The 23,412-nt window shown below is 42.5% G+C and overlaps 1 protein-coding gene across 1 annotated transcript in view; it reads right to left on the bottom strand.

Annotated features, from left to right (window-relative positions):
- tyn (trynity) overlaps positions 1 to 23,204 on the bottom strand; it is a 36,377-nt gene extending 13,173 nt beyond the window's left edge. The window contains exon 1 of the mRNA XM_043418680.1: positions 22,896 to 23,204. The gene's annotated coding sequence lies outside the window, so the exon portion shown is untranslated. The remainder of the gene's footprint in view (positions 1 to 22,895) is intronic.
- Between the last annotated feature and the right edge of the window lie 208 nt (positions 23,205 to 23,412).

Below are 23,412 nucleotides of genomic sequence, written 5' to 3'. Positions count from 1 at the left end.
GGCAAAATGCTATCAATAATTCCTCGCTGAATCATCGATAAAGTTGGTAAACTCTGGGACGAAGACAAGAGTTCCCATGCTCGGTATGATTCTTGGGAGAAAGAGCACGTCCCAGAGGACAATCGTGACTCACTCGATCCGATCCATCCACAAAGAGGAGGCCCATTTATACATACCGATGCCAAGTGAAACGTGAACAGTATTCATGCATCTGTATCAACAGATAAAAAATGAAGGGAAAAATGTCGTTCGCCACGATATTACGATGGACCAGCAGGACGACCACCAGTACCTGGGGATCCTGAGAAATAACATTTTATTCCTCGTATCCCAGTTTACTCTCAACCTCGCGAACGACTTGTTTGTGCTCCCGGGCTTTTCCTGGTCTTTGTACGAGGTGCAAGGGCGTGCTTATCCACGTATGGCTGTATCACCGTCCAAAGGGTGTCCCAAAAGTCACAGCGAGTTTTTTCGCCCCAGCTCGATTCAGAACGAGTCCGTTTCACCCCTTTTTGACACATCGTTGATCGGGTGCGTGATCAATTCGAAATTTTCCGACTCCACTCGCTTCGTCAGTTTCCAAAACAACCTTTGGTCTCTCCGGTTGCCCCGGGCGCTCATTCGCATGGAAAAGTGTTTGCGTTTCTACAGATACACGGATTTCGGCACACACGTCGAGTATATAAAAGCTCCTGCAGTACATCCGACACAGCTGGTATCGTACAACGAGAAGAGCCATTACGAGAATGACTCTCCGTGACTCGTCGAGTCTCGTCTCCGGTTACGCAGGAATTCGTTCGAGGAAGCCGCATTTCGCAGCAGCAGCAATACGAACAGCAACATCAGCAGGAGGCGAATAAACGACCGTTCGAATTCTCGTCCTGATGGTCGTTCGCTCTTGTACAACGACATTGAAAAGTTGAGAGAAAAAGAGAGAGACGTCTGATAGGAAAAAGATTGAGAGAGAGAGAGAGAGAGAGAGAGAGAGAGAGAGAGAGAGAGAGAGAGACGAAAGCAGAAAAAAATCACTAGCCGACTCTAGTCGAGGCTTACTCTCGGATAACGGAACATTTAGCACAATGCGAGGAGGTCTCTTCGGTATGAGGGAAGCGAGAAAATTTTCTCGAGTGTCTGTCGACTATAATCGATCGTTTTAAAAGTCTCTGCTCTCAAGCAATCCTCATTTTATCGTTATATTCATTGACTTTTTTCACGCAGTTTCGGTTCAATGATCAGGTATCATTGGTTGGCTCCTAAGCCAACCAGAATCTTCAGTCATGAATTTTCTTCTTATAACTTTGTAATATTGAAATTAGACCGGGGTACATGATGCATGAGCGAACGAGATGATAGTAAATGAGCGAAACGGATGCATAAATTCATAGGTGTTTGACCATCCGTCGAAAATTGCTATAGAAATCATTGTGGGAATATAATATTGCATAATTTTCTTCATATATCTGGGTCTGCACAGAGCTCAGTTTGTATATATTTACGAAGGGCTTCAACATCCCTCACGTTTCAGAATCACTGGCCATGGAAATTTGTCCGACTGACTGAAACCGAAATGATTATCCTTAATTCCCCATGCAACACCGGACTCTCAACGATACGCGTTGTGAACAAAAATCTCAACGACGAGAAACTCCTCGCTCATATTTATTACAGATTTGATACGCTAGAGCACCACTTTCTTCCTTGTGGAGTTTGAATAATTTTATGTGGAAAAATCTACGAGTTTTTTTGCTCGGATTTTAACGAAATATTTTTTGATTTTTCGCTCAATTGTGATTAAACCGTAATCGCGTGCTTTATGAATAACTTATTGCATCATTTTCTTATGAATAAATTCAGCGAATAAAATAGCGAAGATCATTTATTCTCAGAGTAATACTATTTGTAGGATAAATTGAGAAGCGAGGTTCAAAAGTCTGCCAGCTTGAATTGACACTGATATTAATGGCTGGTCTTCGTGACGATAAATCTCGAGGATTTTACGCCGAGTAAAAGAGCGTGACTCTGTATTTCTATAAAAAAGGATAAACGAAAGCGGGTACGGAGGTGGAAATGATAAAGTAGGAGAATAAGAATAATACGAGGAGGGAGCTTTTGGTCTTCTGGGTCGATCGATCTCGACCTGGAATATGCGAGAGGATCGATATCCATAAATCTCTCAAGTAATTAGCGGTACGTGGGAAGACACACACGCAGCTTGCAGGCAAAAGTGCAAAACGTCAGGTGCAAAAGTGCGAGCGAGTCGGAGAGAGATAAAGACGAATGGGGAAAGAGAAAATAGAGAGAGAGAGAGAGAGAGAGAGAGATATGGGGAGTGTTGTATTAGTGAATGATCGCAACGTTGTTGATGATGGAAACCCAAGAAGAAGGAGAAGAAGGAGGAAGAAATATGATAATGGCTCGGTATCTCTTATAGCAACGAAGCTCCTTTTTCCCTTGCTCGGCATGGTGGAAGCGCGGGAGAGTATTCTATGGTGCAACGACCTCTGATAGGGGCCAATGGCGAGCCCTTGGCTTCCCGGGAAAATGCATCCACATCCATGATGAAAATTCAATTTATTTCAATTCTTTATAATTGAAGTATTCAAATAACAAAAGTAAGCTACGAATAATGCAATCATTTTATTCGTATTGCTGGTTTCTCTTGCAAAAACGTCAATGAAGTTGGAGCAACGGAGCGATGGGGAATGAGAAAATATGTAAATAGAATAGTGAACGTGAAGTAAGAAAAGTTGGAAGAGAAGTGAAAAGAGAAATTGAAAATAATCGCCATGAGGTATGGGGGTCGTAGGTAGAATACGTCAAGCACTTTGTCCTACACTGTGCTTTCTTGCACACGGTTTTATTGTGCAGGCACACGAGCAGATCGAGCACCCATGAAAGGTCCTCCAGACGAGGATTCTCTCTTGTGTTGCCCGTCACGATTTTTTCTCGTTTTTCTTCACTTTTGTGTGTGTGTGTGTGTGTGTGTGTGTGTGTGTGTTTTTATACCCTCGTCGTTTTGCCTCGCTTATAAGCGGATCTATTCGAAGTTCTGTGGGCTTTCTCTCTCTCTCTCTCTCTCTTTCCCTCTCTCCGTTCTGCTCACTACCGTATGTGCAATGTACCATTCGTCCATTTTGTTTTGCTCGTCCTTCGACCACGACTCACGATGCAAATCGACTCTTTCGTATACGCCAACAGAAAATCAACAGCCCCGACGTACGGGCTCTTCCGAGGGTAGTTTCCACCTTTGTCTCCCTAACCGACTCAGCTATTTCTATTCTCATCGGAAATTTACATAAATTTTTACACCTCGAAATCACCTTCTATTTTCATATACGCCGCAGTCATTCTTCCCCAAGGAAATTCCACACAATTACTCCAATTCATTCCTCTCGGCAAGAAAATTCTCTGGCAATACATTTTTTTGTGGACACCTCTCTTCATCTCCTCTCTCAATAATTATCCTTACAGCTTGCACTAGATAACTCCAGCTGCAAACATCACTGGAAATTATGTCTTCAAAATTATACGTGTGCAGGCAATTAATTGTTCGATGGCAAAAAAGCTTTTCTCTGAGGATTGAAACCCAATTGGAGGAAAATAAAGTGGCATTGCTGCATACAATTATAACTCATTCCTCCATAATTTCTTGCCTTCAATCTTCTAAAAATCACATAAAAATGTTCAATGGATTTGTAATCACAGTGAACGCTTCGAAAACCAATGAAAAGTGGTTCAATCATGCCAAGGAATAACGTAAATCGGTCTAAAAATTCCTTTCTCACGTTCAACTGCTCAAAATAATGAAAATGAAGTAAAAATTGGTTAAAAATAAGAAAAAACTTCGGAACGAGCAGCAAAATTGAAATGATCGATCGCAAAGTGACGCAACATTCAATGAAACATCCGATGTCGATATCGAGCCGTCTTAAAAGTACGTGAAGAGGTATGTGCGCGGAGGATTACTCGGAGCTTTTGTTTTTCGAGGCTCCGGGGTGCGCGCACGTACCGAGCACGAAAGAGGCGAGGACGAATAAGAAGAGAGTTACAGCACGGTGCATGCTCCAAGTCCAAGGACACGATCTACCTCAACGACAAGATTCGTGACAAGGACGGGGTCCTAGGACGAGAAGGAGCGTCCGGAGAACGAGGAAGAGGATAAAGGATCTGCAATGCTATACGTATATATACGTGTGGATTTCTTTTCTCGGTATCGTTGTCCAGGTAAATTACACGTTTCGCTACGGGAGCCACTTTTCTTATATTTCTTTCTCGAGGCTCCGCGCCTCGTGGCTCGGTCGTCGTCCACCGTTTCTTCTTCTGCTTCTTCTTCTTCTTCATCTCGCGATGTTTTCTTGGTCCTTTAGGATGAGTACATTGAGCACACGATTCAAACGACAAGATCGACCGAGTCTCGGCGAGGCTCTGTTGCAGTGAGCGACAGAACGGAGGGAGAGGGACAAAGAGGAGTAGAAAAAATGGGGAAAAAAGGAGGAAAGCGAGCGCTGGAAAAAGGATCATTTAGTGTAGAAGGACGCGCGCGCAACGGCGCGACAAGAAGAGGAAATAAAAGTGATCCTTCGTGTTCGGTTATTCTCAGCGATCTTTTTTGCCCCGGAGCTCCTGCGCGATTTTTCAACAAAGTTTCTTCGAACTGTCGCCCGTTGCGAAAATTGTGCGACTATTGAGATGAAAAAAAAATCGAACTTTTGCACCCCCCGATTATGTGGATAAACAATGTGGAGGCTGCGAAGCACCTTTCGAGGAGCGAGTCGCCTGCGCTCGACAGAACTGAACGACTTCTTGCCTCGCATCGATAATCATCGTGTACCCGCACCTATTTATCCCATAAATATTTCACGAATATCGTCCTTAAATAAAGAAAATGAATAAATACACCCGTCGACGGACTGACTCGCGTCCCAACTCCCTCTTTCGTGCTTTTTTTAAACATTTTTTTTCTTCTATCTCTTTCGCAACTAAAGAATTTATGTGACCGAGGAACGAGATGCTCAGCTTTCTCTCTTCGTGCACTTGCACTTGCACCAATGCATCACATCCGGAGGCCTCTTCAGTGACGTTGTACCATTTCAAGGCCATTTTCATTTCTCACCATTATATATATTTATACACATATGCGCTTATACGAGTCTTTACGTAGACACGTGTGGATAATAGTGATATAGCGAGGTGAGGTAAGTGCCCGAGAAGAACACTTTCGCACAGGGGTCTTTCTCCTTCCTTGCATGTCACAACCAACGCGCGCACGCATGCTCACGTATATTCGTGCACTTAAGTATATGAACAGACATTACTTCTAAACCATTAAATATATTATTCGACAATTTATCGTTTCTTCATACCCACGGTGCTAAAGCTAAATATTATTGAAAAAAAAAGCAAACTCAAAATTATGAGATGCTGCATTGTTTCATATTTTCAAACAAAAACGACTTTCGTATTATTCATTTTTATTAATTTTAATGCATTTTAACATTGCTTCGTTTCTGATCGACGATTATTTACAAAAATTTTCAAATACCAACAACGATTTTTCCGTCATTTTTCAAACGATGTTTTCTCATCTATTTTTTTTTTCAATTCAGCTCGTTTTGTTTGAATTTAATGGATTATTGCTAAGTATAAAAACATTCTTGTCCACACGGAGAAAACGAGGCCGAAAATTCTAGAGGAAAGTACTAGGAATATAGTATCTCGGGCGGACAGTACACTGGATTCCAGCATTTATTCGGAGAGCAGTAATAAGAATTGCTCTATCCACCATAGTAAAAATACCAAAACCCATAACTTTTACATTCAAAAGACTCAAGAGTTTTTTTTCTTTATGAGCAGAGTGAAAAATCTTTTCAGTCATTTCAAATGTTTATATTGTAAAGTATGCTCGGGCAACCCTGGAAAAAAAAACAATAAAATAATATAACAAATAAAAAATAAAAAACAAAACATTTACAATACATTTCCACTTATCGGTAAGTGCTAGTCTGACACGATGAATAACACTCAAAAAAAACGAAATATAGTTCTCACGTGCATCACTTTCTGTTATCCACACAAAGCTGCGTTTATAATTCAAGGGACAAAAAATAAGAGAATTCAAAAAATACTATGCTCTTTGTAATCGATGCCTAAATATTTTGAAAGTTCTTGAAAAATAATATATTCCTCACTACACCAAACGAATCCGTTTTCTTCGTGCATATATTCGAGGACGGGAACAAATTCAATGTTGTTTCGTCTTGAATTTACGTGTCTGTATATACAAATGTTTTGTCTGCGGGATCATTTACCAGCTGCATTTGCTGAGAGCACGTAGGAACAACAGCGAGAGGACTCTCCGGAGGGATGAGAAAATCTTCTCCATATACAATTCCTCACTTAAATATACATTTATATCTATACGTAGATATTTATAATGTTGCGGCGTATATTTTCTGAGCACAAGTAGTAAAGCCTGCGCGGAGCATGTACATCCCATCGTCTTTACATACATTAAAGTTACTTTAACGTATGCAATTCCTCGCGAGAGTCCAGAAGCTATGGGGAAGTAGCGAGCAACTTGTACGGACGGAGCGCGCATAAAGGGGGTTCCAGCGGATTTAGCTGTGTGCAGGGTCTCTGGAACAACGTGCATGTGTACGCGGGCACGAGTTTATAGTTGTGGAAAGCCCTGAGAGAGCGTACACTCGCGTGCGCAATCACTCTCGTATTTCTCTTTCCCCTCGTTCGTCAACCGAAACTCATTAAAAAAATGTTTCGTCCATCGTTATTTTATCGTCCCTATTTTCCGGATCGAAAATTCGCATGCGGAAAACAGCCCAGAAACACGAGCGCAAAATATTTGTGGAAGATCATCGTCAAGGACAATCACATGCAGCTTTGTAGAAATTCAGCAGCCAAGTTTCCGACTCCGGTTCCAACTTCACCGAGTCAAGTTTCCTCTAATGATTCCTCTCATTACTCAACTCATTTTTAATCCTTTTATCCCACGTCCTAAATACCTTCAAATTTTTGTCTTCCTGAGTGTTGAAAGCTCCCGGGTTCCCACGTGATGAGCCAGTGGGGCGTCAACCTGCTTGAGGGCACATTTAAGAGAAAGGCAAATGTCATCCGTCATTGGAGACGTTTCTATCCTGACGTGCCTCGATGCCTGATACTCGTCGGCAGAAATTATTATTAGAACGTGAAACTGTGCTTCATTACGCGAATTTTTCTCGGTCCCTCTTTGACTTTCTAGCTCTTTTCCACCGCCCTATTATGTCAGTTATAAATATATATACACTTGTATATATTTATTACTGTATATAGATATAAACGCTGGAGGTTACAGAGCGAGCCTGTAATCAGGCAAGAGGCGCGTCCGCAGAGATCCACCCTCGACTGGACGACGATCATTCCTGCCCAGAAGTATCTGATCTTAGAAATAAATATATATATATATATGTATATATTTCTAATAATTTCTACCTTCCCTGTCTGCTGTCCCGCGAATTAACGACCGGTGAGAGTTTTAAAGAGACGGAAGAGAGAAAAAAAGAACTGAAGGGTTTGTACTGTATTAGAGGGAACGCTGACACGAAGAACCGTGACCAAGGATAATGATCCTCGGGAGATACCGATCCCGAGACTTCCAGCTCGCTCCGTACTCGAACAAGACCAACAACCCCAATTATATATACATTCAGTTTTCTTGTGCCTTTTATTTTTTGTATTTGTTGAAAAGTTGAAACTTTCGATGGAAATGGTTGCAAGGTTTTTTCTATTTCATCGTATTCTGACCAGTTTTCTGGAGTTTTTTTTGAAACATTCTCTCGGTTTCGTGGCTCATTTATCAAAGGAAATTGAGAGTTTGGAAAAACTATGGTAATTTCTGGGCAAACAATGATTCATCAAGAGTCTTATTTCGTGGAGTTTTTCAAACGGAGCTTTTTCTACGTGAGTAAAATGCTGCATGGCGTTTTCTCAACGAGATGGAAGAAGGCCGAAGAGTTGAAGCGACGAAGAATGAGGACGATGAAATAATGTGCGATCGATGGCTTTAATTAACAAAGGGATCGTCAATTATAACGGAAAAATGTTTGCATTTAAATGAATGCATCAGCGTGAAATTTCACACTGGTGAGAAAGAACTGTGTCTCGAGCTCGCGCACTCTCGTGAGAAATATTTGAATGCTTCGGTTTTGCGGTAGCAGTCCGTTAATTAATTAATTATAACACCACGATTATGGGCTTTGGATCCACGGATGGTTAAAAGATTACGGGAATATTGCGTCACGCGTGGATATTACTTTAGAGAGAAATCTCTCTTGTTTTCTCTCCCCTGAGGGATCGTTTGTGGCTTCGTGGCTTTTCTGCGTGCTCGAGAGCTTCATACACAGTCTGTTAAAACGTCAAGCGTCTCTTCTCCCGGAGATGTTCCCGACAGAACAAAAAAACCAGCGAATCATTCGGAAAACATTGAAATAAAAATCCCTCGCTTTGTAACGGGAATACGTCCGCCAGAAAACGCATTATTACCCTTTTCCGCCCTTTTCTCTGCGACTTCGTGACTTACAACCTCCGTTGCAAATTGGCTTTAAAATATTTTCAATCAAGAATATTCATTTGTGCGCACTACTACGAAATTCTGTTACATTCACTCCTGTCGAGTACCACAGTGTCAATTTTTTTTATTCGTCAAATCATTTTATTGCCCGGCTCACATACACTGAATAAATTCATTGGTCGAGCGAATTTGTTGTTGGATTTTTTGACGCTGTTCAGCTCCATTTCGTCCGTCACGATTCGACGGGTCCAATAAAGAAAATTTTATCGCATCAAGAGATTTAATTTTTTGTTCAATTTTTAAGAATTTGGTTACAAAGTGCTGCTTATTTTATCGAGTGGTTTTGACAACGACTCAGCTTTCAATAAGCCTGAAAACGAGTAACTTTTTGATAAAATTTTTCGAGACTGTTCACGGGAATCCAGCAAAACGGGTTTATTTCCCGATAAAATATGAAAACTTGGAATCGCCGAGTTCCTAAGAAATTTCAACTGCGTGGCGAGAGGCTGAGATATATTGAAAAAAAATTATTTCCTAGATCGAACGCGGATAAAGTGGTGGGCACCACGGAGTATGAAATAAAATTGCACAAAGTTCCGCGGACTCCTTTCAAGTAATACTCGACGCAAATACTCCGCGGTTAAATTATAGCGGTCTGTTGAACCGCGATTTTTCCTACGCGTACTCGTACCGCATCACGAATCAATTTCTGCTCGAGTCTCACACTTTTGCCGACCCTTCCGTTTGCTGTTTTTCTCTCAATTCCTGCTCTTCCACTGCACAGGAACAGTCGTGGAATAAAGAAGAACTGCAGATCCGAGGGAAAATGAGGACAAATAAAATATTGTGCCATGAAAAATCCACGGGAGGATGATCGGAGACTGAACATTTTAGACAAAGAAAAGAAAAATTGAGGTGCCTCGCCAGAGAATCGGGTGAAAAATGATCGAGGATTGTGACATTTTTCACTTTTTATAATACAAAATTATCGACAGTTTCAAAAATCGTATTTATTTATCATTTATTCATTTATCAGTTTAATAAATTTTATTAACAATTCAGTATCGCGAAAGCGATCAATGTTATTTGAAAAAAAATAGCAGCAATGAAATTTTGTTAAAAAAAGTGCAATAAATCTCGAAATAGTTAAATAATTTTCGATGTTCCATGTGAAAACACATATAGCACTATAATTACGTGGCTATTTAAGAATCTTATGTGCATTATTTCCATACAGGAATTTAATTGCGTATAAGGTACGGGTGGTCGAGAGTCTCCCGAGGCTTAAATCGCGCGTTGATAGACGTGGAGCTTACTCACGTTTTCACAGCAGGGAGAGCTCGTATATTCGTGAATGTAAAGTTCATTTGAATCATGAATTAAATTTTCTTTTCATTTTTATCAAGAAAAAATCAGTTTCCATAATTAGTACTTATATTTTAATTACATTCTTCATTTTCAACCGGATGTTTATACATTTCTTTATCATTTACGTTAAATTTTTGAATGATTGTTTGTTTCAAGCTCATTTTCAGCGTGCAAATAATTTTGGTGAAATGTGCTCGAGTAGACAGGGGCACCAGCAAAGTGACACTGAAAAAATTTTGGGAAATTATGAGTGTGCGAGGATCAATAGAGATTCACGACTTTCCAACGATTCGACTTTCCTTTCATCTTCTCGGATACGTTGTGCCCAAATCGAGTGAGACGATGCTGGGAGGAGAGAGGGGAATAAAGAGAAAGAGAAAGAACGAAAGAAAAGAGACGCAGGACGAGTGAAAAAGGGGGGACCGTTAGGCCGACGAAATTACGAGATGCTTTCGAGACTCGATATCTCGTGTCTGTAGCTGCGAAGTGATTTGAAGTTCATTGAAATTAATTAAAGTCCCATTTACAGATAAATATCTCGATTAGTATGCTGTGGGGGTCAGTTTAATCGATCGGAAAATCGAGCATCGATTCTCGGCTTAGCGCTCAGCGTGAAATCCTCAAAGGAAAAGTGACGGAGGAAAGGGAGGCAAGAATTGGTCCAACTTTTCGACTCGACTGTACACGTCGGACAAAAAGTTGGTCGAGTAACTAAACTGCGAAATGGACAAGACGACAATGTTATCGCCTCGATAAATACAGCGAAGGATATAATAAAGCGCGAGAGATTTTAAAGGATATCCGCTCGTGTTTCATTTTCAATCTCAACGAAACGAAATTCTTTCGATGGAGGATCACGCGAGCGATTTAATTATGCGGCTGCATGTATCGGTGGCTGGATGAAAGTACACGTTAAAAAACAGCAAGGCTCGTGCGGATATTCGGAGGATGGTAAAAAGGGAGGAAAAAAATCAATCGACCATAAATTACGTGCTCCAGGGACAAGAAAATATTCTGTTTTACGAGACGGTACACCTTCGTGAGCTCGCGAGCCCTTGGGCTTAGAAGAAATAATAAATAGAGAGAGGGAGAGGCCCTCGAGGTGGCGGCGTCTGTTGCGAGAGTAAAAAAATCCCAACGGGCGACGACAAAAAGGAGGTGGTACGTGTAACAATTTTTTATCAAATACTTTTTTTTTCATCTCTTATTTTCGATGTTTGAAAAAAATGAGAAATGTACGATATAATTGGTCCCTCGTGGGCCTTCGAGCAGGAGGATGCTCGAAGAAACGAAAAAAAGCATCCTATAATCACCTCATCGAAATTAATGTACACGGATATACGTATATACATTTAAACGTTCGAAAAACGAAGGTCCTGCCCACAAAAACAAGTTTGCACGAAAGTATTTCGCATACTATTACGCCCCGGCATTGATCTGACCTTGGTTCAATTCTAGCAATAATTCTATAGTGACGAAAAGATTCAATAAATAATGGAAACGATAATAAATGAAAGAAAAACTTAGAAAAAAAAAATAACTTAATGATAATGACGAAAATGAAAAGAAAATCGAGATCAACTTGATTGGAAGATGAATATAGTCGCGATAGCAACTTGGATACGTTCTACCGATCTGGGTCGAATTTCCTATCATCGTATGACTCGTAATAAATATATTTTTTCAAATATCGCGGGCGATATCTGATATGAAATCTTGCTATCTTCGTATCATTTTTAAATTCATTTAGCCCAGTACGAGTGCAGAGAAATTAATGTGTTGGACACGCTGCGTTAATCCGGTCGTTAACGGTATCAGAATCCAGACGCTCGTTAATAGAGAAGTTCCTGGACGATAAAAAAAAAAAAATGAAATAAAATAAAAAAACTTACGCATCGAGACTCGTGAGATGGTTAAAAAAAACGGTGGCCATGGAAAAATTTAATAACTGTCGTCCAGGCCTCAGGACGGAGAAAACTACTTTGAGTTATTCGCAATCGAACGGTAATAAATAAGCAACATATGCGGTAATAATCGTCAACGTATAAGAACTGAGCACAAAAAAGCAATCAAAGGAGACCTGCAGCTAGTTGGAAAATTAATTTCTTTGCAGCTGTAAGAACCCGAGATTTTTGACACTCGAATTATTTCTTCCTCCGTCGATCAATCCTCAAATTTTCATGATTCAGAAATGGAAATAAAAAAATCCTCTTTTTAATACCAATTTGACTTTTCAGCCTCTACGCGAGTCTCGAAGTTTTATTGGAACGCATTTGTGTTGCACTTCGCGAAGAGTCGGTCGGTTATGTGCCCTCTGTAATCCCATCTATTTATCGTTTTATACCTTAAGTTATAAAATTGAAATAACGTGGATGTATAATTATATCGCATAATACATTTATAGAATAATTTATTCCTAGAATTTTATAACATCTGTAAATACGTATAAAAATACTGTAAAATGTATACTCGGAGTCTGGGCAACGTGTAACGGTGTCGCGTTCACAACTTCTCCCTCTCATATGCGCGCGCGCGCCTTTCTTTTCATCTCGTTCTGTGTGATGTTGCCTATAACTAAACCACCAAGACCCGTTGCGTGTCTCGGGTACGGTACACGCATACGGAATCGCATATATAGATATACTTTCGTCTGTACAAGTATCCGCAGGAACCAAATACTGGGCCAAGGTAACGATCCGATCGTCTGGTCGGTCGATTATTTAACAATTTTCTCTCCTCTTCGGCAACGCTTAACTACCGCTAGTCCCAAGATGAATTAACAGTTATGGATGTGGATTATATCGGGAGGAGGGAAGTCCTAAAAATCAAGCTTTTGTGTCGCTGATCAGTCGGGGAAGAATTCGAAGTGATTTTCGTCGTTTTTCTCTTCTACGGAAATGGCAGCTTTGAAAATTCCAATTGGTTCATTCGTCATGCTTTCCTACCGATTGTTCACTCAGTTTCGTCCCACGGAATATTGAATTCTTGTAAATTATTTTCCAAATAACCAGCGAGAGTGATGAATAATGCAGGAAATATTTCAGAATTTTCCAAAGAATTTTACTGAAGTAAGTTTTTCACGAATTCCCGGCACGTAAACGCCTCAAAAATTCGTAAGCTTTCTTCCCATTTTTCACGCTAATTTCTCATTTTTTCGAGTGGACAATCGACGAGGAATACCGAGAGAATGTTCTTCCACGATTGTTCCAGGACGATCAATCGCTCGGTAAAACCACGACGAATCTGCGTGGAAGCTTGAAAATATACCGGAAGCGATTTGCGCGAATAAAACACGCGGACCCTATTACAACTCGAACGAGATATGGGAGCTGTAGTAGGAGCAGCGTCTCCTCCACTCCCGGTAAGCTTATCTCGAAGTCTGAGTAAATCGAATAACGTAACAGTAAATTGAAATGAAGTCTCTCCCGGGATAGCGCCACACCGTTACGTGCGGTTTTTCCATCGCGGTGTATAATAACGAGCCCAAAGACGTATATATATTTTGGTGCATGCTTTATAATTTATACATATGCGATATAAGCGCGCCATTGTTACGAGAGTTTTATCAACGTCATTGATACGAATGAATCGTTAATAGAGAATGGGAGAATGGCTGGTGAAATAGGATTACAGAGAGTAATTGAAAAGCCATTTTTTTGCAATAAAAAATGCAGCGATCGAATCCAACGATCGAGTGGAATTCGTGTAAGAATAGAATTTAAATGAAAACTTGATTTCACGGTAAAATAGTGTTTTTTTATTTATCTCGATCTCGAGTGGATGCTGAAAATTAGCCTATCGTTTCCCCTATCGGAAGAGCGAGCGTTCAATGAAACTGTGAGCAACAACGGGGTCCTGTCTTGGGTGCAAACGAGCGAGAGATCTCACGGCTTGATAAAGGCAGGACACACCGGAGTGGCCGCGTGTGCGCGCGAAGAGAGAAACGGAGTTGATTCGTCCTGAGGGATTTAGCGATGCGTTATCGTTGCTTTTTTCATCGAATACTTTGGCCGTGATATTCGTGTCCGTGCGAAACGAGACGGGATTAAAGGAGGAAGAAGAAGGACAGTGGTTTCTCTCGAAAGTTTCAACTCATGGGGAGATTCGTCTTGGTATTTGTACTCGAATAGTAAGAACATCGAAGCAGGAGGATGGAGGAGAAACGGAATCGGGATATCGAGATCGTAACGGTGTCCGGTCATACGTCGCTGAAGCTTCCAGTTCGCCAACCATATATTCATACCTAATCTATACGCGTGTACCGTATATTTTGTGCTTGACGCTCGTAAATCATGCTCATTTGAATTTTTTTAACGTGCCAATCCTCACGGCTGTACATTATTTCGACTGGTTTTTTTTCCATCGTTTTGCTTCACGGATTACGGAATCTTGCAACAGGATTCCACGCGTGCCGCAGTCGCAACCGGAATCTTGACTCCCATTCCCCCCTCGTGCGCTCGAGATATCGCATTCCAGTTATAGGTAATCGCGAGATTATGAAATTCCGAGGCGAAAAGTCCTTGCTCGTTTTTCTCTCCGATTCACCGTTCCCGAGATATCACAAGATTCGTAGCAGCCAGTCGAGTCCAGCGATAAGCAAGCCGGAGTGGGGGGGGCTCCGCCCACCTCGTCACAGCGGATTGGGTGTCACTGATTGTCCGATATCTCGGCAACGGTACGTCGGAGAGGAAAAATTGTAAGGACTTTTCTCTCCAGAATACGACGTTCTACTCACGTGCTCTGTTATCAACTGGATTTAGTGACGTTCTTGTTCACGGGATCCATAACCATGGAGAATGGAGCCTAATTTCATAGTAAAACACATTCATAAAGAAAGTACGAGGTTGTACAAGTAATTAACAGTAGTTTGCGTCAATTTCACTGAGATTTATCAAGTTTTATCGTTCAAGTGTTTCGCATATTTATCGCCCTGGGTGAGATACGCATTTATCATGGGTTCCGGCGAAAATTACGGTCTCGCGGAAGCCGCGAATAACGGCGCGCTGACGATCTAGTCGAGCACTAACTTGTGGTCGTTTGGATACGTTATTTTAACGTTCTAGCGGTTCGTAGAGCGTTTCACGTTTTCAGGCCCACGGACTTGAAACTCTCGCGCGCGCATTAACGACTCCTTTCCTTTATTTACATATACTTTTCCAAGGGGAAAAAAAAGAATGGAACATATACAGTCCGCGATGGCGTCACACTCACTTGAACTTCCGGAAGCATCGGTTATTCAAAAAACACATGATAAATCGATCTCGATGCTTCGTCCTTTTGTCCTTTTCGAAAAAGAAGAAGAAGAAGAAGAGGGAAAAACAAAAAAAATGACTCCTTTCACATCCGAGTTAACGGTTGACCATTCAAAGTCTCGTCTCCCTTGTCACGTCGTGGCAATCTTTTCAGCCACGTGTTTCCTCTTACATGGTCCATGTGGCATCATCTCTTCGTTCATTCTCCTCATTCTCCTCCATTTCTTTATTCTAATCTTTCTCATCTTCAACTTCCTTCTAATGCATATCTCCAAGCTCCTCTCAACGACGTTCAATCTTCATAGAAATTACAACCACATATTTCACACATGTATTTTACCTCGTGTGTGCCCCCACCCCCCCTTAACGCTCGTATGTACACGGTGTAAAGTATTCCCCGAGTAATGGTTATGTGGCGAAGAGCCATCGAGCTCAATCGCTCAACGATTAAGGAAGAGCCTCGTTCAGATTATAACGAGAACTTTGCGAAACTATATTTTTCCAACGTAAACTTCTCAACAAGCTTTTATATCCTCTATAAAACGATGAATATATAGTTTTCAAGATAAAAATAGTACTGGAATGACGCTCATACATTTCTTGATTTAGCCGAATGATGAATCAAGAAAATGGCGAATAAAGTCGACGAATAAAGCGTGTTTGACGAACAATTAATTTTTTTCATCGAGTCGCACAGTCGACGAGTCAGCACGTAGCCATTAGAGTGAATATAAAAAAAGTGAATGTTGAAATAACTCAATTATCGAGTTTTTTGATTCAACGATTAAGTTGATTGGTTAATTTTCATTAGCGAGGCAAGAAAAGTGGAAATCCTAATTCACCGAAGTCCTGGAACGAGTGTGACACAAAAAATCGAGAATCCCCTTCGTTTGAGGGGGACGAGGAGCGCGTGCAACGTCATTACGACATTGTGAAATTATCATTTTTACTGCATCGCGGGTTCTTACGACGACCGGGCGCGATTCACAAGGTTATAAAAAGCCCCGGAGGTATAAAGGGGAAATAATAATAGAAAAAATGAAAACAAAAGGGCGGGAGAAAATGAAACAAAAGAAGTGAACAGGAGGAGCAATATAAAATTCAACCCAAAGAGCCCCCGAGGATCTCGGTCGATGATTTTATCTCATCCATATACAGAGCCGGCTATATCTATATACTAAATAAAGTACTCGAGGAATTCGGCGCAGATGGACCATTAAATTTGAAGTGAGGCAGTACTGGGTCGCGAGGAATCGTGGCCCGAATCCAGGGCCCACGTACGATGGTCAGTCACGCGGGCCAGAGTGCGCGAGGCGCGATCTCACGTTGCCGGCGGATTTTATGATCGGTTGGTGGGCCTTAACCGATCACTGTGCTCCGGCCCCCCATAAGTGTAACGGTCTTCGGACGCATTTGTTTGGTGCTATCGGCCCGGAGAGCCCGACAAAAAAGGAAGATCCAGAGAAAGACTGAGGAAGAAAGGAAGGAGATGAGTGTGCGAGTGAGTCGGATTATACCGTTGTCCGGTCCACAAACTCCGGAGCAGGAATTTCAGCAGCAAAATGGACTCGATTTAACAGCGAAAAAGATGCAGTCACGTGGTGTCTCGATCGATGGGCATAAAAAAGCCATTTCGCGTAAGAATGTTGAGGGAAACTTGACCCCGGACGGTAGAAGGTTTCAAAAAAACCGGGAGTCTTTGAAAGCTCCATACGTTTGAATGCTTCTGCTGAAAATTTTTCGAATTTGTGGACTCATTTTCGAACATCGGGCTTCCGATGGAGGCTGTGGTTCTCAAATCTCGTTTCCATACTTATTCGCATTCGGATCATTGCAATACATGAAAGTACTTTATTTGACGATATTTATCAACGAATGTGTACCAATAAATATTTATTTATAAAAATCACGACGACACACTTCCGCGTTTATCCCTCCATCGCCCGTCGCCAGCAGCCTCGCACTCTATGAGAAATTATTCGCGATTAAGCGCGCGTGTGTCTCTCTCTCTCTCTCTCTCTCTCTCTCTCTGTGTGTTTGTGTGTATCTCCAATCGAGGAATTCCGGGGTGAAGAACTTGACCGTGAATCGCGATAGAAATGAGAGAGGACAGTGAAAGAGTCCGGAATGGATAAACCCGGCGAGATCCACGACTCGGGTCCTCTCATGTTGGCCTTATTATCGGTTCTTGCATTCATCTACTATTTTCATAGCGCATACACGTTTATATGTTCGTATAGATAAATGTATAAGGAAATTTATAAGACCGACGATTCTCTTTATGGGATATGAAGCTTTTGCAGTGCTTTTTTTATGATTTTTTTTTTTCAATTCAGCCCGTCCGCACGACTGTGAATCGGTAATACGGAAAATAAATACGAAGAATGTACATTTGTCGAAGATCTGTGGGGGACCAGCACCCGTATATTTGCTGAAGAATTTAATTTTTCCTTCTCGACTTGATCAGAATGTACGTAACTTCGAGATGGAGTTTTTTCATTGAAATACTTTTTTTCTCACGTTTGAAAGCTCTAAAAAGGGGGACAAAAATTTGACAATAAAGTGCACAGAATACGCGAAGAACGAGTCTCTTGGTCGCGTGCATTCTCAGCGATTTTTCTCTCTTTCTCTCTCCCTTTTTCTCTTCCCGATTTTGTAACGGTCCCCCTTGAGACAATGGGCCACAGTGAAAGAAAGAGAAAGAAGCGAGGAAGGATAAAAAAAAAGTCAGAAGCACCGAAGTATTACTCGACACCGTCGAGTTTAACACACCAACGTGGTTTTGTTCTCTCCTGACCGCAGTGCTCTCGCCCACGCTGCCACCGACTTTGATTTTTTCTCGCTCCTTCTATATCTTCCTATCTTTTTCTGTTAGGTGCTCACGAGGAGACAAACCGTTATATGCTATATGGGTGGCTTATATTACATTCGTGCCGTTGAGCAAGAGATTCTAAATAGTGTAATTACTCGAACAGAGAAAATCGGGTGAATCGTTAATATCGATCGTTAATTGAGAAAATTCTCCCGCAAATAAGCAACGAGGACTGTTTTTTCGTCGCGCAGTTTACGTTCGTGCTGCTCGTCCACGATCGAAATGCGGGCACGTCTGGCTATTATTGTACATCACGTGCCCGAGAGTGAATTTCGAAGAGCTCCATTTTTCGATCCACGTACAAAGCATTCCGAGCTGATAGAACAGTTTGGGAACGCTTTTTTAGATTTTTATGTCACTCGTCACGCACACATTGCGCATTGTGTGTTCGAGCGGGCGAGGCACGTGAGGATAGTAAAAAATAAAGGGCAAACCGATACCGAGTAACCCAAATGTCATTTGAATTTTCGTGAATCATTCGAGGCTGCTTTGGTCATCGATTATATTGTGGGACCGTTCTGTCCACGAGAATAATGATAAAAGTTTTAATAAAATGACGCTTTCAGTGAATAGTCTTTTAAGTACTAAAAATCAAAATTAACCACTGCAATGAGGCCGAAATTTTTCGCGTGACTACACCGGTTTTTTAAGGCCCGAGAAATAGACTCGAAAAAACGGAGAAGAAATATTTTCTTTTGACGAGGCTACACACGGTTTTGTTTTTCTAGACCGAACCAGTGACCTGGCTTACTAAAATTGTCGGCTCATGCGGAATTTTATTGTTTCTTTTTGTCCTTAGAATCCTCTTTCTTATTTCTTAGCTCATGCACACTTGACGCATGTATATTGTAATGTGTTATTATTTGTTGAGCAGCGACTTTTAGCACATAATGGCACGATCTCGTGCCAGGCTATATTCACGAGTAAAATGGCGACGTTCCCTAGCAAAGAAGCTTGAGCTCGTTATCGCAAGAGACCGAGGTCTTCCTCCCCCCCGCGGGCCCGGAAGTCGCGTTCGCGATCTTTGCTCCGTGCAAATCCCCGACGACACGCTTTTTGTCCCTGCGTGTATGTCTCCTTCACCGTGCGCGTGTGTACTTGCTGTGCATGCGTTCGTGTGCTCAGTGACGCAGCACGTTCAGTGTGACTGACCGAGAGAGCCGAGCTCTCGCTCGGCTGATGCGCACTTGCGCGATTTTATGCTACGATAATTAAGGATCTTTCGTAACTTTAATTAAACAGAAGGCTATTCAAACATGTTTGAGTCGAATGGCATTTTTTCCTGATTTTTTGAGCGACGTCATTGAATACTTGTTTCGAACGATCATGGGAAATTATTCCTTTTTATATCTCGTTCCTGGATCAGTTTCAATTCGCGGAGTGCGGTTGCCTTGGAACGAGTAAAAATCGTAGCAGAATTTTGCTTGGGAAATACGCACGTTTGACCAATTTTCGGAGCAATTTCAATGCGACCTTAGGCTCGCGAAATTCCTCGAGGCTTTAGTCGATGGAAAACTCATGCATTTCGCGTCGAATAGACTCGAGCGGTTTCGATGTCACCGGTCGAATGTAGGCGAGGAAGAAAAGCGCTCAATTAATTTTTATCGCGTTAATATAAATAGTTTGGAAAAAGCGATTAGCTCGAAAGTTCGTTTAACTCGATAGGGAGTATTCCGCATGGGAGTGCGGGTGTTCTGACCTCCTTCGCGAAGCGCGAGTTTCCTCGTGGTCCCAAAAACTACTTCAGAGAATCCAAAGCGTGGGTACAAAGCTAAATTCGTGGATGGGCACGCGGTGGCTTTTCGTCGCATGCGCACAAGATGTGCGCATCGTCAGAATAAAATCAGGAGACAAACGACGAAAATAAGGCGTGAGTAAAAAATGAGGAATGTTTGCCTTTCTTGTCCGCGGCTAACGGTACGGCATCGCGTCCTGTCGCTCCTCCGAGGATTCCTTAACGAGGGGAAAAATGTGATAAATTCCTTGTGCCCGAGAGCCGGTAGCTTCTATTTTTTGGAGTTTTTTATTTATTTAAAGAGGAGTCTTCCGTTCGGTGTATCTCAATGAAAAGATTTCTCACGTTCTTGAAACAACGATTGTTCCAAGTAAAACAAGCCAAACTCTCCTCGTCGGTCCATTCGTTACAAAATGGCTGTCCGCGGTAACGAACAAAAACTATATTAACTTCGTAACTGTGAAAAAAAACGTAACTTCCGGCGTCCCCGTCGAGGCTTTCCCTTTCCCGCATCGTCAATCATGGACGCGTGTCTTTTCTATTGTCTGCGTCTTTTTCGCTCGCGTGTGCGTGTGCATGTGAGAGTTCACTCGGCACCTGTTCCTCGACTCGGCCGCTTTTCTCGATAGGTTTCTCGGACTCCGGAACCTTGACCCGGTGTTCCTCGGCGCCTCCTGAGCCCATCGAACCTTTCTACTATTTCGGTCGGACCAAAGAGACAGAGGTAAATACGGACAGAAGGAAAAAACGACGAGAAAGAATTCTCACAAAGCAAACGGTGAATCATTAAACGTTTTTTCGGTCGGCCTGACCAAAGTCGGAACATTTGCTCGAATGTTTGTCCTTAAAAACTCAATTCACTCGTATATTTCAAGGGAATTTTAGTGCTTTTATTGAACGCCGACACTTTCCATCTATTCATATGATTATTGGGGGTCCTTCTCGTTGTCATGCATCGCCCATTCCATTCTGGTTGAACGGTGGCCAAACTTTTTCTCCGAATCCGCGTGCTCTCGCTCGACCGAGCAACGAGTCTCCGAGCAAGAGTTTTGATCAGTAGCTCGACGACGACTTAGCGCGCTTCAGGTGCACGCATCGTTGCACCAAGACAACGAGGAGTCCCCCCCTCCGGGCTCGTCTTTTCCGGTCTGCAGTGTCTCTCCGGTCCCACCCGGCTCCTTCACAGACGGGCCCAAAATAGTCGAAAAGACCCACCTTGCGCTCGGGGACACCTGAGACCCTCGTAATCGACGCCGTAACATACTTTTCGAGACGCTTTAAGGCTATTTTTAGACGGAATTTCGAGTTTCTTGACCCTCAACAAAAGCTCCGGAAATTTCAACGCGGAGTTCCATTCAGAAATACAGAAAATCACAATTTTTTTCATTTTACGATCCGCGCAAATGCACAATTTTCATTCGAGTTTCTTTGCAGAATTTTTGAGAACGCGAATTGATTGCTTTCCGAATGCTTTTCTTCACAAATAAATGTTAGCTTGCAACCGCAGTAATGCGTGAAAATTACTAATAACTAAATACTAATCGATTATTAATAATTTTTGGAACAATTCGAGTTTTAAAAATTCTCCGTATTTTTAGAATCTGGGTCTGAACACGGATCGGTTACAGCCTGCGTGGATTTCGTAATGGCACAATATACATGCGTTTTGTTAAACGGGAGTCTCGGTCAGGGCTACGCCACGCAGCTCTCTTGTTTGCTGGTGCTCTCGAGAACCGCGAGCGCTCTCCGAGGGTCAATGCCCAGGCGCGGCGCCTCAGAGATCCTGACGCGCGCGAGAGAATGAGAGCTCGAGTAGTCTCTCTTTCCCGAAGAGCGGGGCTCACGCAACAACGCGAGCAAAAGTATGTAGTCAAGAGCGGCGGCGGCGGCGGCGGCGAAGAAGAAGAAGAAGAAGAAGAAGAAGGAGAAGCTGAAGAGATGACGGAGAAGAAAAGGGGAAGAAGAAGAAGAAGATTACTTGCAACAGTCACGTCGACCGGATGGATAGTGGGGCAGGTCGCGGTATAAAGTGTTGGCAAAAAAGAAAAAAAAAAAACTGATCGTATAAACCTGCTTATAAGGTATAAACGTACGCGAGTTGGTACGAATTTTTATGCTTAATAAATAGTATTGTTTATCGGCGTTAATTCAACCGGTTGATTCATTGTTTCGTTTTTATATATTTTCTTTCTTTTTCGTAATTTCCTTTCGTTCTCATACACGAAATTGGCCTCGATTATCGGGCTCTCGGTTCCTCTCGATCTTCGTGCAATGCGCCCGCCTCTCTCTCGCTCTCGCGACTTCTTACTCGAGCCTTAACGAGCTATTACAGCAAAGATTCACGAGAGATGATAAGCGGATGAAAAAAGACAGAAGACAGAGCACATCTACTTAACGTGTATATCGGGGCGTCAATGTAGAACGATCTACGAAGATACGAGCAGGCAAAAGTGTTTCAGATTACAGTGATTAAGGGAGAAGAAAAGGTAAAAGATTGGTGTGAAAAAACCATATGATTTTCTCACCCGCGGCGCCCGTTTCCACCCCGTGAACATTATTTCCAGGCATCGAACTCTCCGCGCCGGAGCGCAATAAAGTTTGTCCGCGTGTGTCCGCCGGGCGTTCGCGAGTCTCAGGCTCGTTTCGCGTGAACCTCAAACGATTCGTCGAACGCACGGGAAAGCTTTTTCCTCCTCGATATTTCGTTGATTTACGAGATCGCTTCAGTGACCGAGGATTACTGCGTTTGACAGCTATGAGGCCATTTGCGTCGGGTTAGCATCTGACAGTTTGCATCGAAAATCATGGAACTCGAGTGACGTTTTTCGTCTCGTGATTCTCTTTCGGTCGCGCTGCGAAGCGAGATTTACGGGGGTCACAAAACGCGCGTTACACGAGTTTTATATTCGTCGGAGATAAAAAGTGGGGCCTTGACTGTGAGAAAGTTGGATCCCCGGGGAAGAATGCAACGTCGTAAACTATTAAAGAGCTGTTCGAGTAGGCTCCTCGAATGAGACGCTCGAGTTCAACGAAATTCATGCGGCGAGCAGAGCCGCAAGGGAGAGAAATAATGTGAATAAAGAGAAGGACGAAGCGCACACGTACCTTGACGAAATCACTGGAACGAGGGACAACAAATAAAGGCGTCTCTCAAGATCCACCGCGGAAAGTTCGTTTTTCTCCAACGAGCGTAGCACTTCGAGCACTTTGACTTAATAGTTCGTTGGTCGATTCGTTCAAAACGTCAGTTAAAATGTACCCAAATATTTGAACCCCCGTTAAGTATGGTGGGTGAAAAAATATGCGAAGAAACGAAAAAAAACAAAAACCAATGAACAACGGTGTATGGAAAAACTCGCACCACGAGGACCCGAGCACACACACACCACCTCAAAAAACGTCCTGATGGCTCGGCTGTCGGTACGGCTCTGTCTACGGGCCCGCTACGAGGCTTGACTTTATAAACCGAGGTGGCTGACTCCTGCGGGCTTGTACCGGCTTCAAAATGACGCTTCCATTGGTCCCTTCCGTTGTAGAACGAGGCTCGATTCGTTGCCCGAGTAGCGGTACTACGGCGAGGCCCCCCCTCGCCTTCCTCCAGGCATCCACCACTTTCTTGCAC

The sequence above is a fragment of the Venturia canescens genome, chromosome 5 (assembly GCF_019457755.1).
Source record: "Venturia canescens isolate UGA chromosome 5, ASM1945775v1, whole genome shotgun sequence".
Classification (NCBI taxonomy): Eukaryota; Metazoa; Arthropoda; class Insecta; order Hymenoptera; family Ichneumonidae; genus Venturia; species Venturia canescens.
This window is presented reverse-complemented; position numbering and strand designations above follow the sequence as displayed.